At 36.6% G+C, this 17559-nt stretch overlaps 1 protein-coding gene across 5 annotated transcripts in view; it reads right to left on the bottom strand.

Moving 5' to 3' along the window:
* The window catches only part of LOC149155677 (phototropin-2-like), a 536047-nt gene that overhangs the window by 277693 nt on the left and 240795 nt on the right, over positions 1-17559 (bottom strand). The window lies entirely within an intron of this gene.

Raw genomic sequence — 17559 nt, 5'->3', positions numbered from 1 at the left:
TGAAAACATCCAAAATATTATGTCCTTGCTACTGACATGGATTCTCCACCATACCCATCTATTCTCTGAAAGAAAGGCTTAGTGTCTTTTCGGGGTCATTGGCTTTATAGATACATGTGTTTATTGGTCGTTTACCAACTAACCTCCCATACGGTTAGCTGCTTGCTTTCGAACATCCTCTCTTTGCTCTTGGTTCAATCGCTTAGACGACCTCTCCATCTTTCTCCGTTTACTAGGGACCATGAAACGGGTGAACGAACTTAGCTCTCCCTAGAGATTTCATGAGTATATCCGCAACATGCTCATCTATGGAAACATACTATAGCTGAACTGCTCCACGTAGCACACAATCTCTGATGAAATGACATCAAATTTCTATGTGTTTCGACTTGTCATGAAACACTGAATTCTCAGAGAGCTTGATGCAACTCTGATTATCACAGTAGACATTGGTCGTCTCCATCCTCTGCCTAAACAAGCTTACCAGCAGTTTTCGGAGCCATATGGCTTCACACGTAGTTGTGCTAGCTGTCATATACTCTACCTATGCAGAGCTCGGTGCTACTGACTTTTGCTTTCTACTACACCAAGAAACCATCCCTGATCCAACACTGAAGCAGTACCCAGAGGTACATTTCCTATCCACTGAATTTCCTGCTCAATCTGCATTTGTGAATCCACATAGTTTGATGTCATGCCCTCTGGTATATTTCAACCTGTACTCTATTGTGCCACGTACATACCTCAAAATGTGCCTCAATGTTGTCCAATGTACCCTCTTCGGGTCCACCATAAACTAACTAAGGGTATTGACTGTGAAGCGGATATTCGGCCTAGTGTTGACCAAATTCATGAGAGAGTCGATGAGTTGTCTATACAAGGTGGGGTCAACATCCTTGTCATCTGATGCATCTATTTTCTTCCATTTGGTGATCATGGGCATCAACATGGGTCTAAAATTCTTCATTCTGAATCTCTTAAGAATATCTGTAGCGTATCTGCCTTAACCAAGGAATATCTCCCCGCCCTTCTACCAAACTCCCAATCCTAGGAAATAGTGCATTAACCCCAAATCCTTCATATCAAATTCTGCTACCAGGTTCCTCTTGCAGTCCTCTATGAGCCTTGATGACCCTGTCAGCAAGAGATCATCCACATACAACACCAGAATGAGTGTCTCATCCTCTACCGACAAATAGTAAAGGTTGGGATCTGCATCACTCTTAACGAATCCCATTTGCTACAAGTAGATGTCAATCTGGCCATACCATGCCCTCAAAGCCTGCTTGAGCCTGTATAGATCTTTCTTCAGCCTGCACACATGAGTGTGCCTCTCATGAGTCTCAAAGCCCTCTGGTTGTTCTATGTACATCTCCTCCTATATCACCCTGTTTAAGAATGTTGTCTTGACGTCCATTTGGTGAATTTTCCACCCCATCTGAGCTACTAGGGATATAACGGACTGGATAGAAGTGTATCTGGCAACTGGGACAAAGGTCTCCTCATCATCTATTCCTTCTTTCTGTTTTACCACGAATCTAGCCTTGTACTTCTCCAAGTTGTCGTTTGCAACGTACTTGATCTTGTAGATCCAACGAGATCCTACAACTAACCTATCCTTAGGCCTCGATACTACCTCCCAAACATCATTCGCTATGATAGAGTTATACTCCTCTACCATGGCATCTAGCCATACCTGATGCTATGCGACTTCCTAAAAGATGGAAGGTCCTGCAACCTGAGCCACCAATGCTTGGTACTTGTTAGGTTGTTTGCACTCTCTCTTGTTTGTCCTAGGAGCTCCAATAAAATCCCCTGCGTCTCTCAATGTTTGAGGAACCTCTTTATTGGCTCAACCACTACCGATGGGAGGTTCAACTAACTCCTCCTCATACTTCCTCCGTTGCTCAATCTATTGAGGACTCACTAGATCCCCTGAGAAAAGCTAGTATTGGTCACTATACTAGATCCCTGTGACTGTCGTATTAGCAGTCCCACTAGGTGCCCCTACTACTGGACCAATGGAGGTTTTGATGTGTCACTCTAATCTCTTGCTGGCATCTCAGAGACCTCTTGAAGTCTCGGTTCTCCATGAACTTTACATCTCATCTCACTACAATCTTCCTATTGCTAAGAATGTAGATCCTGTATGCCTTTGAGGTTTCGCTATACCCAACGACCCCTTTTCTACAGTCTAATCCAATTTGGTGTGCTTTTCATATGGCGCATGGAAATAAGCAATGCTGCCAAAAATCTTGAAGTGTATAACCTTTGGCTTCTTCCCTGTGAAGGCTTCTTCTGACATTTTCTTCCCCAATGCCTTATGAGGAGTCTTGTTCTGAATATACATCGTTGTGTTACATGCTTCTGCCCATAGGAACCTGTGAAAATCCCAGGCATATAACATAGATTTTGCAGCCCCAACGATAGTTTTGTTTTCTACTCCGCTACCCCTTTTTGCTGTGTATTGTATGGAGCTGTCCGTTCTCTTTTGATGCCTTCCTCCACACAAAAATCTGTGAAGTCTTTATCAATATACTCTCCACCATTATCTGAGGGAAGCACCTTGATATTCTTCCCTGTCGCATTCTCCATGAGAGGATTAAACTCCCTGAAAAGATCGAAGACCTCATCCTTGATCCTTAAAAAGTAGATCCAGGTTTTCCTAGAATGGTCATCAATAAAGGTGACAAAATATTCAGCCCCACTGGGAGATCTAGTGGACATCGGGCCACAAATGTCTGAGTGTATAAGTCCTAACACGACATTTGTTTTGCTGCATTAGGGGATTTTTGAGGTCTAAAATGGGCCTCCTAAGGAAATTATAAAATAATAGTGGAAATAATAAAATAATATTATATTACATCATCAAATTTTAGAGGCAGAAAAGACAAAACTATTTTTTCAACTCATATTTTCAACTTATCTCCATATGGGTTTACTCAAATTTCGAGTGGAAACACTCGCTGGATGTAGAATTTGATTCCTCATCCAAGGAGTACCCATGTTGCATACTTTCGATGGACCCTACTACACGAAAAATGAGAAATACATGAAAAAACATGATTGCAATCATGTTTTTTCATGTATTTCTCATTTTTCGTGTAGTAGGGTCCATCGAAAGTATGCAACATGGGTACTCCTTGGATGAGGAATTAAATTTTGCATTCAATGAGTACTCCCGCTCGAAATTTGAGTAAAAAATTAGGGAGATAAGTTGAAAATACGAGTTGAAAAAGTACTTATTATTTTATTATTTTTTAATCTTTGTACTTTTTTACTCCAAAAATGGTGAATCATCCCCCATGATTGACATCATCATCTTGAATCCTATTGGTTCTTATAAAGTTTATTTTGGTTGTACATTTTTCTTAGGAGGCCCATTTTAGACCTCAAAAATCCCCTAATGTCACTTCTTGGGAATGTTCTCTTAACATATTTCCCAAGCACGCACCCCTTGCACACATCATTGTGTTCTGTGCCAAGTTCTGAAACTCCTGTTACTAGTCTCCCTGAGCATTTTGATTACTCCATGGTGTAAATGTCCCATTCTCCTATGCCATAGCTCATTTAGTTCCCTCCCCACTGCTATTGTCACTGCCTACTAGTGCCATCAGAGAATTGAGTTGTAACCTGTAAAACTTGTTACTTCGAACTCCAATCTGTCTCACCTTCTTCCAACTCGGGTGTTTGAAAAACACCTTCTTTATGAAGTGGACATCATATCCCTTATCCTGTAGCTAGGATACTGAAATCAATTTCATACCCAATCCTGGCACATGTAATACATCTATAGCGTTGGTACTTGCTCCTGACTCCCTCTGAAAATAGATGGTACCTCACCCCACTAGAGTACACTTTGTTCTGTTTCCCAACGTAATCTAGAAGTCCATCTTCTCCTCATTGTAGCTAGAGAAATATTCCTAACCCCTGTCATGTGAGTTGATGCTCCACTGTCTATATACCAAACACCTTGTGAAGCTAAGCCTGATAGGCAAGTAAATTCATCCTCCAATCTGGAAGACAATTCTGAAGCCCCCTGAATATCACATTTGTCCATGGCCATACTGGAAATACATGAAGACATCCTAAGTATAATTTTGTGTGCCACTTCTCTTCCATCTGGCGTTAATTCTTCTCTAGCAAATCTTCTAAAAAACCCTTTTGTGCCTACATAAGAAATCTACTCGGGGAAATACTTATTTGCTTCACTGTAATTGCTTCCTGGCTTTACTACTGCCTGCTAGAATTATTACTGGGTGCTAAGAATTTTTCCTTGCCATCTACACTAGAAAAATCGAACCCTCTGCCCAACAGTTTGAACAACAAGCTAGCCTCTTTTCAAATCCGTAGATCAAACTGATAGACTCCCTTTGAATCTAGACAATTTCTTCCTTCCACTTCTGATCTCCCCATCTAATCAAATTCTCTCTGATACCATGCAAAAATTTCAACTATTGCAATAACTGGAATTAATTCTTCTACCTGTAAAATTAATTGAGCAGTTTATTTGCTGCAGCAAACAACGAATAATTCACAACTACAATTTTCACCAAAATAAATATTGCAGAAAATAAAAGCACTGGAAACTGAGAAATGCTAGCACATACACATAAAATTGACACAGTTACTTTTGGACAAAAGTCGCCGGAAAAACCCAATGTTGGAAAACCGGTTGCAACAACTGAGGGTTTATATTATTATTTATAGCAGAAAATATGAGTACAATAATTTGGATGCCAAACTCGCAATCCAATCTGAAAGAATCACTAGAAAAAATATTGTGAGGATTTTTCCTCACCCCACAACTTATTTTCAGTCCCGAAATTGCTCCCTCAACAATTCACACTCCCTTCTGCATCAACCTCTGCACAGTGCTTACGCAGGCCTTGCTGTTGCTACCTCTGGAACTTCCTGAAATCTGCAGTTCTGCTTCTCTCCGACTTTGGAACTGATTCACTAGAACCTTTGATCACAATCTTGGCCACCAGGTATCGAATCGACTACTCCTCCAGCTAGATCGAACTACATTGTTTTTGCTACCTACGCAGTCCTTGCACAAACCCTATGGGAAAACTCACACTCCCTCAATCTGACTCTTCGAAACTGGAAAATCTTCCTCCAAATACTGTTGACCTCTCTTGCCACTTGCTACTCAACCACTGGCTCGACCTCCACTACTGAATTACTCCTGCTACTGGGAATTCGACCTACCTAGGCAACTGAGTATCTACACTTATGTATTCTCCATCTGCCCATTGACCTCCTCTTACAATCTCCAGTTATGACTTCAATTGCCACGATTAAACTTTAATCGATGGTTGAGATCATCTCCAAGCCAATTCGTGTGAGTTTTTAGAGAATTCTGGCATTTCTCAATTAATTACTATTAATTAACCACTTTTCCTAAGTTAGACTTAGGAAAATTTTAATTATGGTCAATTAATTTAATTGAGCCATCTCTAGGTGGAATTTCCATAAACAATTTTGGGTTTTGGAGAACTCCTGTGTTTTAGCCTCTCTGCAAAGTCTCAAGACTAGAACACCATCTAGTGCTATAAAAACTAACACTTTAGAGGCCAAAATCTGGTTCTTTGAAGACCTATTTGTTGAATAGTGGAGGGACTAAGGGCCGAATTGCCTGAATCTTGTAGAGGCCGAATTGATAGGAGCACCAAGTTTTATCCATATTAGAAACCAGATTGCATATCCTTGGAGGTTTGCTTACCCAACTGGGAATTGATTTGTTGGAGCATAAACTTGCTATTTGAATATTTCACGAGGCATAGTATTTACATCTATGGGCCAAGTTTCACCTTCAAATTCCTAATGGAGCAGAGAATTATCATTCAGTGATCGAGTTGTTCATCTTCTTGCTGGCGATTCACTGAAATTCTCAGCCAAGTTATCTATTGGTCAGACCGAGTTATTGATATTGCAAACACTATTTCTCAAGATGAGTTATCTTTGAAGATGTGTAATTCTAGTTTAGTGGCCAAATTGATCCAGCCTTGTAGTAGTGGGTTCCCAGGTTCTATTATGGTTTTTGCACTGTAATATCTTTCCCACCAGTTAATAAAATTTTGAATTGCCCCTATATATCTTTTTGTTGTAAGTGTTTAGTATCTTGTTTATCAAGTGTTTTGATGGAAGTTTTGTTCAACTGTTTGTTAAAAATCATCAAATAAATTTTTCATTATTTGTTGAATTAAATTGGAAAATTCTAGTTTTGGTATATTACACGATCTCATGATATTGTTTGAGCTTAAAGCAAATATGCTTGCTAGATTTTCTCAATTTTATGAGATAAAAAAATAATATATATATATATATATATATAAAGGAATTGAATGATAGGATGCTTGTACTACAATGCGGGTCCCCATTTAAATATGTGTAAATGGGTGTTCAATACCTTTTATGAAGGTCATGTCCTTTTATTAATTATTATTTTATTCAAATATCTTTTCTTTTACTTTAATATATCACTAACCTAGACTATATATACATTTTTTATTATTATATTTATATAACATTTTTCCCCTTTAATAATTATTTGTCCTCAAAGCAATCTTGGATGAATTTCTCTTCCATTTGAAGAAGCATCTTGCTTTCAATTTTGTTTTTGAATACTTGTGAACTCTTTTTTGTATATGAAATTGGATTTTGACCCATCAGTAAATTCGTCTTGTAAATTTGTGGCATAGGTACCCAATTGCATCAACCACTTTGCACCTAGCACCATGTCCATTCCACTAAGGGTAGAGCATAATATCCAAATTGTAGTTCCAAATATTGTATCTTTACAAAAGCCTTATGGTATTATCCTAGTCTTTTGATTTGTTGAACATCAGTTGTTGTAACCACTAGATTCTTTATAGGGTATACAAAATATTTAATTGTCTAACAAGATTAATATCCACAAAGTTGTGTGTGTTGCAGAATCTACTAAGATTGTGATATTTTTACCCTTAATGCTTCCCTTGAATTTTTGTTAGATCCCTATAATATTAGTTATTACCCCATTACTATTGTAGTTGTATCTCTTATTAACATTGTTGTGCCCCTATTGTCCCCATATTGTTATTACTATGCCCCATAGAATCCCTCTATTGTTATTTTTGTGCCCTTATATTATTATTGTTAGGTCGGCTGGGTTATATTATGACTCCTTAGAGTCCTATATATAGAAAGGAGGTTTTGTCATTTGAATCATCAAAGAATCATTCATCTGTGTAATGTAAAGGAGGTTGCCCCCTCGAAGAGGCTGAATTCCTATCTTTTCTATCTTTTTGTGAGCTGGTTTCATAACATTTGGTATTAGAGCTTTCGATTCTAAGGTTTCGCTGCTCCAAATAGGTCATCATGGCATTTTTGCTATAACATGTTTTCTACGACGTTTCAGAAGCGAAAAATAACCCATTTGAGAAGAAATCACACTGAACCTCGGGTCCAAATTTCAGAGCTTTTCACGCTATATTTGCGGAGATATGATCTGAGGAAGTTGGTCTTTTTGCAGACTCCTGAATTACATTCCAAATAGGTGACCTAGGGAAAATCGTCATAACTTTCTCTCTGAGCATCGGATTGAAATTTCGTAAGAAGCTACAGAAAGAGGACGGACTATAGTTTCTTGTATATATTTTTCAGAGCCAAAGGTCGAAACAGGGACATGTGGCACGTCGTACAAGTTCGCTCTTCTGAACTAGTCTATAATCAGGTCACTGTGGGATATTTGGCATAACTCTTCCTTGGAGAATCCAATTGTGATCAGACTGGTGGCATTGGAAAGAGGACACAGAGGGCTACTACAAGTCGCAATTTCAGAACTGGATGATCCGAAATTACAGCAATACAATAGAGGCAATATCGAGCTCCTACAAAGTGAAAAAAGGTGTGTAGATTTTTTTTAAATTTTTGCTTAAGCTTGGTTTGAAAATTTATTTTAAAGGAATTCAAAGGGCATAGTAGAGCATTATTATTGGTAACTGATGCCCCGTGGAAGGAAAATGCAAACACCTAGTAAGCAACCTGAAATCTCTAGCATGACTCATGAAGAAGATAAAGAAATGCTACATGATATATCAAAATTACAAGACCAAGTGCAACAAATTTCACTCTCACAAAAGCTAACAGAAGCTAAGATAAATGGCGTGGAATCTAAGATAAAGGGCGTGAAAGCTAAGATTGACGATTTGAAGATAGATTTGACAACTTTTCTACAAGAAATACTTAATAATGGAGAAAGGGTAGTAAAGGAAACTCATGATGCGAACAAAAGAAATGTTAATCATGATTTCATAGCCTCTAATGTTGGATCGAAGACCCACCATATTCCAAAAATCGATATGAGGAAGTTTGATGGCAAGGATCCCGCAACATGGATATTACAGATGGAGCAATTTTTCGATCTCAATAATGTGCAAAACACACAAAAGGTACATATTGCAACTTTATATTTGGAACCAAATCAGTTTGTATGGTATCAATGGCTTTGCTCTCGTAAACAAATTATCACTTGGGAAATTTTTACGGAAGAATTGACAGCACATTATGAGGATACAAAAAGCAACATTTTTTTTAGCCAATTGATAAGTCTCAAACAAAAGGGTTCAATAATGGAGCACATTGAGGAGTTCCAAAAATTGAACATAAGGGTAAAAAATATTCCAGAGGAGCATAGGATTGATGTGTTCATAGGGACTTTAAAGAATAATATCCAACATGATGTTCGCCTTTGGGAACCTGATTCATTAGAGAAGGCATTCAAATTAGCAAGAAAAATGGAAAGCAAAATTATGGCAACCAGGAAGCATACCACTCACAACTATAAAGATGGAAGTGTTGTTGCCCCTAGTCTTCCACAACCTATAAGGTTGACACCACAAAAATTGGAAGAAAAAAAAAAACAAAAAGGCTTTGTTACAGTTGTGATAGCAAATACACTAAAGGTCATAAGTGTGCTGAGAAGAAATTATTCTACATAGATTGTGAAGAGGAAGAAGAAAAGAAGCAAGAAAGGTCAAAAGAAGAGGATATACTCCAGGAAAAAAGCCTAGATAAAGAAGAAATGAATCCGACCATATCTTGTAATGCACTGGCTGGAATTACCACTCCTCAAACTATCAAGATAGAAGGACAAATCAAGAAGAAAAAGGTAATAGTGTTGATTGATTCAGGAAGTACCCACAATTTTATTCATTGTAAGGTAGCAAAAAAATTGAATTGCTTCCTATATCCAGCACCAGAGTGTCAAGTGATAGTTGCAAATGGAGGAACAGTAAATTGCTTCAGAAAGTGCCATAATATCAAGCTATCCATGGGAGAATATGTATTGACCAGCCCAATGCTTTCCATTCCAATGGGAAGTGCTGATGTTGTACTAGGAGTCCAATGGCTACAATCCTTGGGTACAATAGCTTTTAATTTTCAAGAACTTTTCATGAAATTTTCTGCGGAAGGAAAGGAAGTTGAATTAAGGGGTATTGTAGGGAAACCGGGAAAGATAATCAGCTCTAACAGTATGACAAAGCTTCTAAAAAAGGAACAAAGAGGTGTAATTTCACAATTATGTTCGCTAAATGTTTCCACATCGAAATCATCTATTTCTCCAGATCTCCAAAAAGTCTTGGACAATCATTCCAAAGTATTTGAGACTCCCAAAGGTCTCCCACCTATTTGTGATCATGATCATGCTATTCATCTGATTCCAGGAAGTGTTCTTCCAAACATCAGGCCGTACAGATATCCCTATGCGCAAAAGAGTGAAATTGAACGTATGGTTGCAGAAATGCTAGAGGCTGGTATAATTCAACCTAGTCAAAGTTCTTTCTCTACTCCAGTAGTATTGGTGCACAAGAAGGATGGATCATGGCGCATGTGTCCGGATTATAGGGAGCTCAACAAGCTCACTATTAAAGATAAGTTTCCCATTCCTGTCATTGATGAATTACTGGATGAATTGCATGGATCAATTTACTTCACCAAGTTGGATCTTTGTTCAGGATATCATCAAATCAGAATGAAGACTGAAGACATTCCAAAAACAGCATTTAGAATTCATGAGGGTCATTATGAATTTTTGGTCATCCCTTTTGGCCTTACCAATGCACCTTCTACATTTCAAGGTTTGATGAATTTCATTTTCAAACCCTTCCTTAGAAAATTTGTGTTAGTATTTTTTGATGATATACTAATCTACAGCAAGTCTTGGAAGGATCATGTTGAACATGTTGACAGGGTGCTACAACTATTGGAGGAGAAACAATTATATGCAAAAAGATCCAAAAGTTTCTTTGGAGTACAAGAGGTGGAATATCTACGTCATATTGTATCTCATGAAGGAGTTAAGGTAGACCCTAGCAAAATTAAAGCCATTAAGGAATGGAAAATCCCCATAAAGCATCTGCAAGGATTTCTCGGGTTGACAGGGTATTATCACAAGTTTGTTAAGAATTATGGGAGAATAGCAACACCTCTAACAACATTATTGAAGAAAGATGCATTTTCATGGACTCCAAAAGCAACAAAGGCCTTCAAACATCTTAAAGAGGCAATGTGCCAAGCACCGGTCTTAGCTACATCGGACTTCACAAAAACCTTTATTGTGGAATGTGATGCTTTAGGAAATGGAATTGGTGCGGTTTTAATGCAAGATGAAAGACCCATTGCTTTTGAAAGTCGTCCAATCAAGGGAAAGTTTTTACACAAAGCTATTTATGAGAAGGAAATGTTGGCAATACTACATGCACTTAAGAAATGGCGACCCTACCTAATGGGAAGACACTTCAAGGTAAAAACGGATCATGATAGCCTTAAATACTTTTTAGAACAAAGATTATCCTTTGAAGAGCAACAAAAGTGGGTCACAAAGATGTTGGGTTATGACTTTGAAATCATCTACAAAAAAGGGAAGCAAAATATGGTGGCAGATGCACTCTCAAGAAAGGATGAGGATGTGGAAGCATTGTTGTGCGCCATTTCTATTATCCAACCAAATTGGATAAACGAAGCAAGGAAGGAATGGAAGAATGATGAAGAAGTGTGGGCACTTATTCGAAAGTTACAACAAGATTCCAGTACATCTGATACATTTAGCTGGAAAAATGATTCGTTATGGTACAAAGATCGCTTATACCTCTGTAAGAATTCCCAACTCAAACAAAAGATTCTTATGGAATTGCACACTTCTCCCTTAGGGGGGCACTCAGGATTTTTAAAAACTTACCATAGGGTTAAGAAGGAATTTTTTTTGGGATGGCCTTAAATCGGATATTCAAAAGTTTGTGGCGTAATGTTTGGTTTTCCAACAAAATAAGGTTGAAACAATTAAAACCCCGAGTCTATTACAACCTTTATCCATTCCAAGCCAACGTTGGGAGGAGGTTTCAATGGATTTTATCACAGGTTTACCCAAGTCTGAGGGAAAGAGTGTCATCATGGTGGTAGTTGACAGACTTACCAAGTATGCACACTTTTGTGCATTATCACATCCATTTAAAGTCAGAACAATTTCTACTGCATTTATGGAAACAATTCAAAAGCTACATGGAAACCCAAAGATTATTGTAAGTGACAGAGATCCCATTTTCACTGGAAATTTTTGGACAAAATTATTTTCTTGTCTCGGTACTCAGTTAGCTCATAGCTCATCTTATCATCCTCAATCTGATGGGCAAACTGAGATAGTAAACAAATGTTTGAAAGGACATCTTCGTTGCTTTGTATCTGATAAACAGACACAATGGGTCAAATGGTTTCCTCTGGCTGAATGGTGGTATAACACTTCCTTCCATACAATAACAAAAATGACCCCATTTATGGCACTTTATGGATATCAGCCACCATCCATCACATCATATTTAAGAGAAAATTCTAAGGTTCAATCAGTGGAACATCACATCGAGCATCAACAACAAGTCCTCCAACTCTTAAAGGATAACCTCGTGTTGGCGCAGAATAGAATGAAACAATAGGTAAATCAACATTGCAGCGAAAGAAGTTTTGATGTAGGTGATTGGGTATTCCTACGGCTACAACCATATAAAAAATGTCCCTCAAGCAAGCTAAGAAGGATAATAAATTATCACCAAAGTATTATGGTCCGTACGAGGTGTTGCAAAAGATTGGTACTATGGCATACAAACAAGCTCCCAGTTCACCCAATATTCCCAGTTTTCCATGTTTCATGTTTAAAGAACGTTATAGCCAACAAGCTCCCAGTTCAAACAATATTGCCAGAACTTGACGAGGAAGGAAAAATTATATTGGAACCGGAAGCAGTCACAAAAACAAGAACTCGACAGCTACGAAATCGATCAATTTCGGAGTATCTCATCAAGTGGAAGAACTTATCTGCTAAATATTCCACATGGGAGGATGAGAATTTTATATAGAAGCATCCAGAACTACTCAAGCGTTGAGGACAACACTTTTTTGAAGGAGAGGGGCATGTTAGATCCCTATAATACTAGTGATTACCCCATTACTATTGTAGTTGTATCCCTTATTAACATTGTTGTGCCCCTATTGTCCCCATATTGTTATTACTATGCCCCATAGAATCCCTCTATTGTTATTTTTGTGCCTTTATATTATTATTGTTAGGTTGGCTGGGTTATATTGTGACTCATTAGACTCCTATATATAGAAAGGATGTTTTGTCATTTGAATCATCAAATAATCATTCATTTGTGTAATGTAAAGGAGGTTGCCCCCTCGAAGAGGCTGAATTCTAAGGCGTTGATCTATCTTTTCTATCTTTTTATGAGCTGGTTTCATAACAATTTTCAGGTTCTTGGCTCTATTTTTCTTGTAATTTCTGCAAGCTATAGTATGGTTTTCCATCTTGACTATTACAAATCATATGTTGCATTTGTAATGGGTTGTTTCACCTTTATAGTGATGTGACACTCACTTGAGGCAACCTAGAATAATTGATGATGATGTGGAACTTCTTGGTGATGAGACATGACTCTTAGATGATACCTTGCACCTTTTCAAGAGAGACATGACCTTTGCAAGTTTTTTACCCTATTTTAGAGGAGAAACCACTGTCATTATCCTATTCTTTTCACATGTGTGGGGATAATTTATTGAGGACAATTTGATGATTGAGTATTAATTCTTCATTGTAGAGGAATAATTTTGGGTCGGGCTTAGACCTATTCACCTTGTATCATGGATTTGATATGTTTTAGGGTATTTTAATGGATATTAGCTCTTAGAGAGGCAAAGTGCTTGGAGTGCTCAACTCATTTGGATCATTGCTACTCGTGGAGGATTAATACTATTTTTCTACTTCTATTTTTTATCTCTGGCTATGGATGAATGACTTATGTGACCTCTTGGAGAGATGTTTTTCCGATTATATTTCAATTTTGATGGATAATACATGGTTAGGGTCTATGGATGAGTAAGGATTTACCTATTAAGTACTCTTCTTAAGTATGTGGATTTATTTGTTGAATGTATTGTGTAAAAATGTGTTTATCTAAGGGTGAGGGTGCATTCTCTTTATAATATTCTTAGATAGATCCTATATTGTAAAATGTAAGAATAGTTCTAGTGGAGAACCTTCCCTTGATTTTGTCTCAAAGCTTGTAAAGTTCAAGAGGTGGATCTTCTAGGGTTACTAGTGGACAACCCTAGTTATTCCCTAGGTTTTTCCTTACACTACTTTAAGAGATTCCATGGTTTGACTCCATATGCTCCCCTTAAAAAAATAGTAGGAACTAGTCTAACTCTCAATAATCAATCATTAAAACAAAAAATTACTTTTTTACCTATGTTTTAGGGTTAAATTAGGGTTTGTAAAATAAAAATATGCATTTTCAACTGTAAATAGCTAGATGTTTAGGAATTTTGAGCACTGCATATGGTTAAAAATTCGTCTTATCATTCATCTATTGAATTGCTAGTTTGTTTTACAGCCTCTTAGAGCTTGAAATTTTGCATTTAGGGCTGTTATATCTCATTTAACATTCAGAAATTTGTAGTTGTATAAACCCTAGTTTAATTGATATTTTCAGCCATCATGTTCACTTCTTATTTACCTATTCAAGGGATGAATTGTTTGTTGTTTTTGTAACATGATACATTGCTGAAGTTTACTATCTATTGCAAATGTTTTACAACAGCCATATCTTTTTTTAATTTGCAGTGTTTGAGGTACCCTCTTCCCTATTTGAACTTGCTAACTATCATAACATGTCTTGAATACTTTAGCCACTCAAATTTGGAAAATGCTTTGAATGAACCACCTTGTTCTCACTTTGAATACTTTATCTTAGTTGTGGTATATTGAGGAGCTAATATAGGAGGCTGTAGACTTGATTCCTTCTTGCTATAGGATTCCTTGAAGCTACTGGGAAGGATACCTTGGGTTGGATTTATCCTTCACTAAAATGAGCGAAGTGATCATTGGGGTGATAGTGGCCTAGACCTTGTGAAAGGCTTTTCACTAAGGCGATAGAATTTGTGATAACATTTTGGCATTGTTGCCTAGAATTAAGTGAGTTTCCTTGGAAATCCAAAGTCTATGCTTCAACCTAGTTTTGATGAGCTTATTTCAAAGCCTTATCTAGTGTGCTCATCTGGCGACTCCAAATCAAAAGAACCCAAGTGTGGAAAACACTAACGTGATATTTATTCAAAAGTACAAGGTCTATAAAAGGAAATCCCCTCATAACTCTATGGTAAGAAAATCCTTGTCTAATAAGTCTCTTCCTTAACTCCAATGGATTTTCATCCATGGGTTACCCATGCTTTCAAGCCTTTAGACATGCCTAGAATAGAAGCATACGAGCATAACATGCTTGAGAAATTTGATAAATGGTTACCTAGGTTTTTTTAGCAATAATGACATTATTGTTGAAGAACACTTATCCCCATTTTTCAATTCCTTCGAACTTCATTCTAACCAAAATACGTATGAGGATGTTGTCATGAAACTCTTTTTTGCATATTTGATAAAAGCTTCTGGTATATTGATACGATAGTCATCTTAACAAAAGTATTAAGACTTGCCAAGCTTTCCATGGTTCTTGCATTAAAAAAAGGGGAAATTAAGAAACATGGTAGACTTCATTTCAAACAATTCAATGAGGTAATGAAGAAAGAAGTATAGTTTCTTGAGGAATTTAATATCAATTTTAGCACATTAATAAATAATTTCCCGAGGATTTCAAACCAAGAGATGGAACGATCCTCATACAATATATTCATGCCTTGATAGAAGCTAAAAAATAAGAATCTAAGATTAAAACCAACATGTTGGCATCCAAAATAGATATACCCCATGCCAAATTCGAGGCTAACATTAGGATAATTTTTAGGTCTATAATGAGCCTCCTACAGAAAAAAGTGAAATAGTAATAAAACAATAAAATAAGAGTAATGAACTTTTAAAGGAACTAAAAAGAAATTATTTTTTACTTGTCTACTTCTAAGTTTACTCAAATTTCAAGTGTGGGCATTCATTGGATGCAGAATAAGATTTTTCTTCCAATGAGTACCCACTCTACATGCTTTCAAGTAGACCCACACAAGGAGAAATTGAAAATACATGAAAAAATGTGTTTCTTGAAGTAACCACCTTTTTCATGTATTTTCAATTTCTCTTGGTGTGAGAATACATATGCAAAGTGGGTACTCATTGGATGTCGAATCTAGTTTTGTATTCAGTGAGTGCAAACACTTGAAATTTGAGTAAACCTATATGGAGATAAGTCAAAAATAAGATTAAAAAAATAAATTTCTTCTTTTCTCTCCAAAAACATTAGAGAAACTTTGAGGTGAAAAGTGAGTCTCAAAACAAAAATGTACAACAAAAATCAACTTTATAAGAACCAATAGGATTCAATATGATGATGTCAACCATGGGGGATGATTCACTACTTTGGAGTAAAAAAATTAAAAAAACAAAAAAAAAAAACTATTTTTTCAACTCGTATTTTCAACTTATCTCCCAATGGATTTACTCAAATTTCAAGTGGGAACATTGTTTGGATGCAGAATTTAATCCATGATCCAAAGAGTATCCATGTTGCATACTTTCGATGGACCCTACTACAGGAAAAATGAGAAAACATGATTGCAATCACATTTTTCATGTATTTCTCATTTTTCGTGTAGCATGATCCATCAAAAGTATGTAGCATGGGTAATCCTTGGATGATGAATTAAATTATGCATCCTGCTTGAAATTTGAGTAAAACCATAGGGAGATAAGTTGAAAATACGAGTTGAAAAAGTAGTTTTTTTTTTTTTTTTTTGAAATTTGAGTAAAACCGCAAGGAGATAGGTTGAAAATACGAGCTATAAAAGTAGTTTTTTTTTTTTTTTTTCCTCTAAAATTTAATGATGTAATATAATTTGATTTTATTATTTCCACTATTATTTTATAATATTCCTTAGGAGGCCTATTCTAGACCTCAAAATTTCTCTAATGCATTTACCCTTTGGATGAAATCATCATATTCAATCCTACTGGTTCTTTTAAAGTTGATTTTTAGTACATTTTTGAGGCCTATTTTTACCTCTAAATTCCCTCAAGGAAGTGAATGATGATGATCCCGCCCTAGGTTCTGTAAATTTGTTAAATCAAAAGTTTGACCAAATAACCATCCAAATAAAAAATAATCAAATAACCCTTTTGAGAAAGTTGTATACATTGGAAAAGGAAAAGGTCCAAAGGCATAATTTTTTTATACCTCAAGGGAGATCCTAACACTTTAGATCACATGAACCTAGTTGAAGAAGTGGATTCCATATATCCTATTCCTTCACAAGAAACTTTTACTATCACTAAAGAACAATGCTAACTTGAAAATACCAAAGCTGCTATAATGGCTAGATTGGAGGTATTGAATGTCATGGACTAAGAGTGTACGGACAAGCTTAGGAAGAAAAAGGACTTGCAATATACTAAGAAAGGTAAAGAAGCTTTTCAACCTAATAACCCAAGACTCTCTCTATACGAAGCAAGAACTTCCTTACCATTAGATAGCAACCTTACCCCTCCTCCAACTTTGCACAGGAATGATAAAGACATAGACTTAAACATTGACTTGATGAACATCTTGTTTAATTTAGTAAATGATCCTATTCCTCTGCACTTTATTTACATCAGAGATTTTAAATTTCAGATTGAACTTGAGCATATAAACTTTCGTTTTCACATCATAAACTTGCTTAAACATCAACTTTCGGCAAATCTGAATATTACAGCCAATAATAATATCACTTACATAAGATTTGTAACAAGTGTAGATATCTATACACGTACCTACATAGACTTACATGTTGGTTTGTGAACCTGAAATTTACTTTGCCCAAAACACATAAACCAAATCACAAGCCAGATTTAATTAAAGTTCAAAACATTACATTTCAAACCTCAAACCCTGGACTTGAACTTACCTAAAGGAAGCCTCGTGTTAGAGAAAAGTTGGACTAAAGATAGAGGAAGAGCTGCCGTGCTGATGGTGGCCAGCCTTCCTAAGTTCAACTTGAGCCTTCATCTTAGTGATTGGGACTTTTCCACCTTGAGTGTTAGTA

Source organism: Pinus tabuliformis, chromosome 9, assembly GCF_031772625.1.
Source record: "Pinus tabuliformis cultivar Carrire ecotype Pingquan chromosome 9, CPIR1, whole genome shotgun sequence".
NCBI lineage: Eukaryota > Viridiplantae > Streptophyta > Pinopsida > Pinales > Pinaceae > Pinus > Pinus tabuliformis.
The sequence above is the reverse complement of the archived record's forward strand: the minus strand, read 5'-3'. Positions and strand labels throughout refer to the sequence as shown.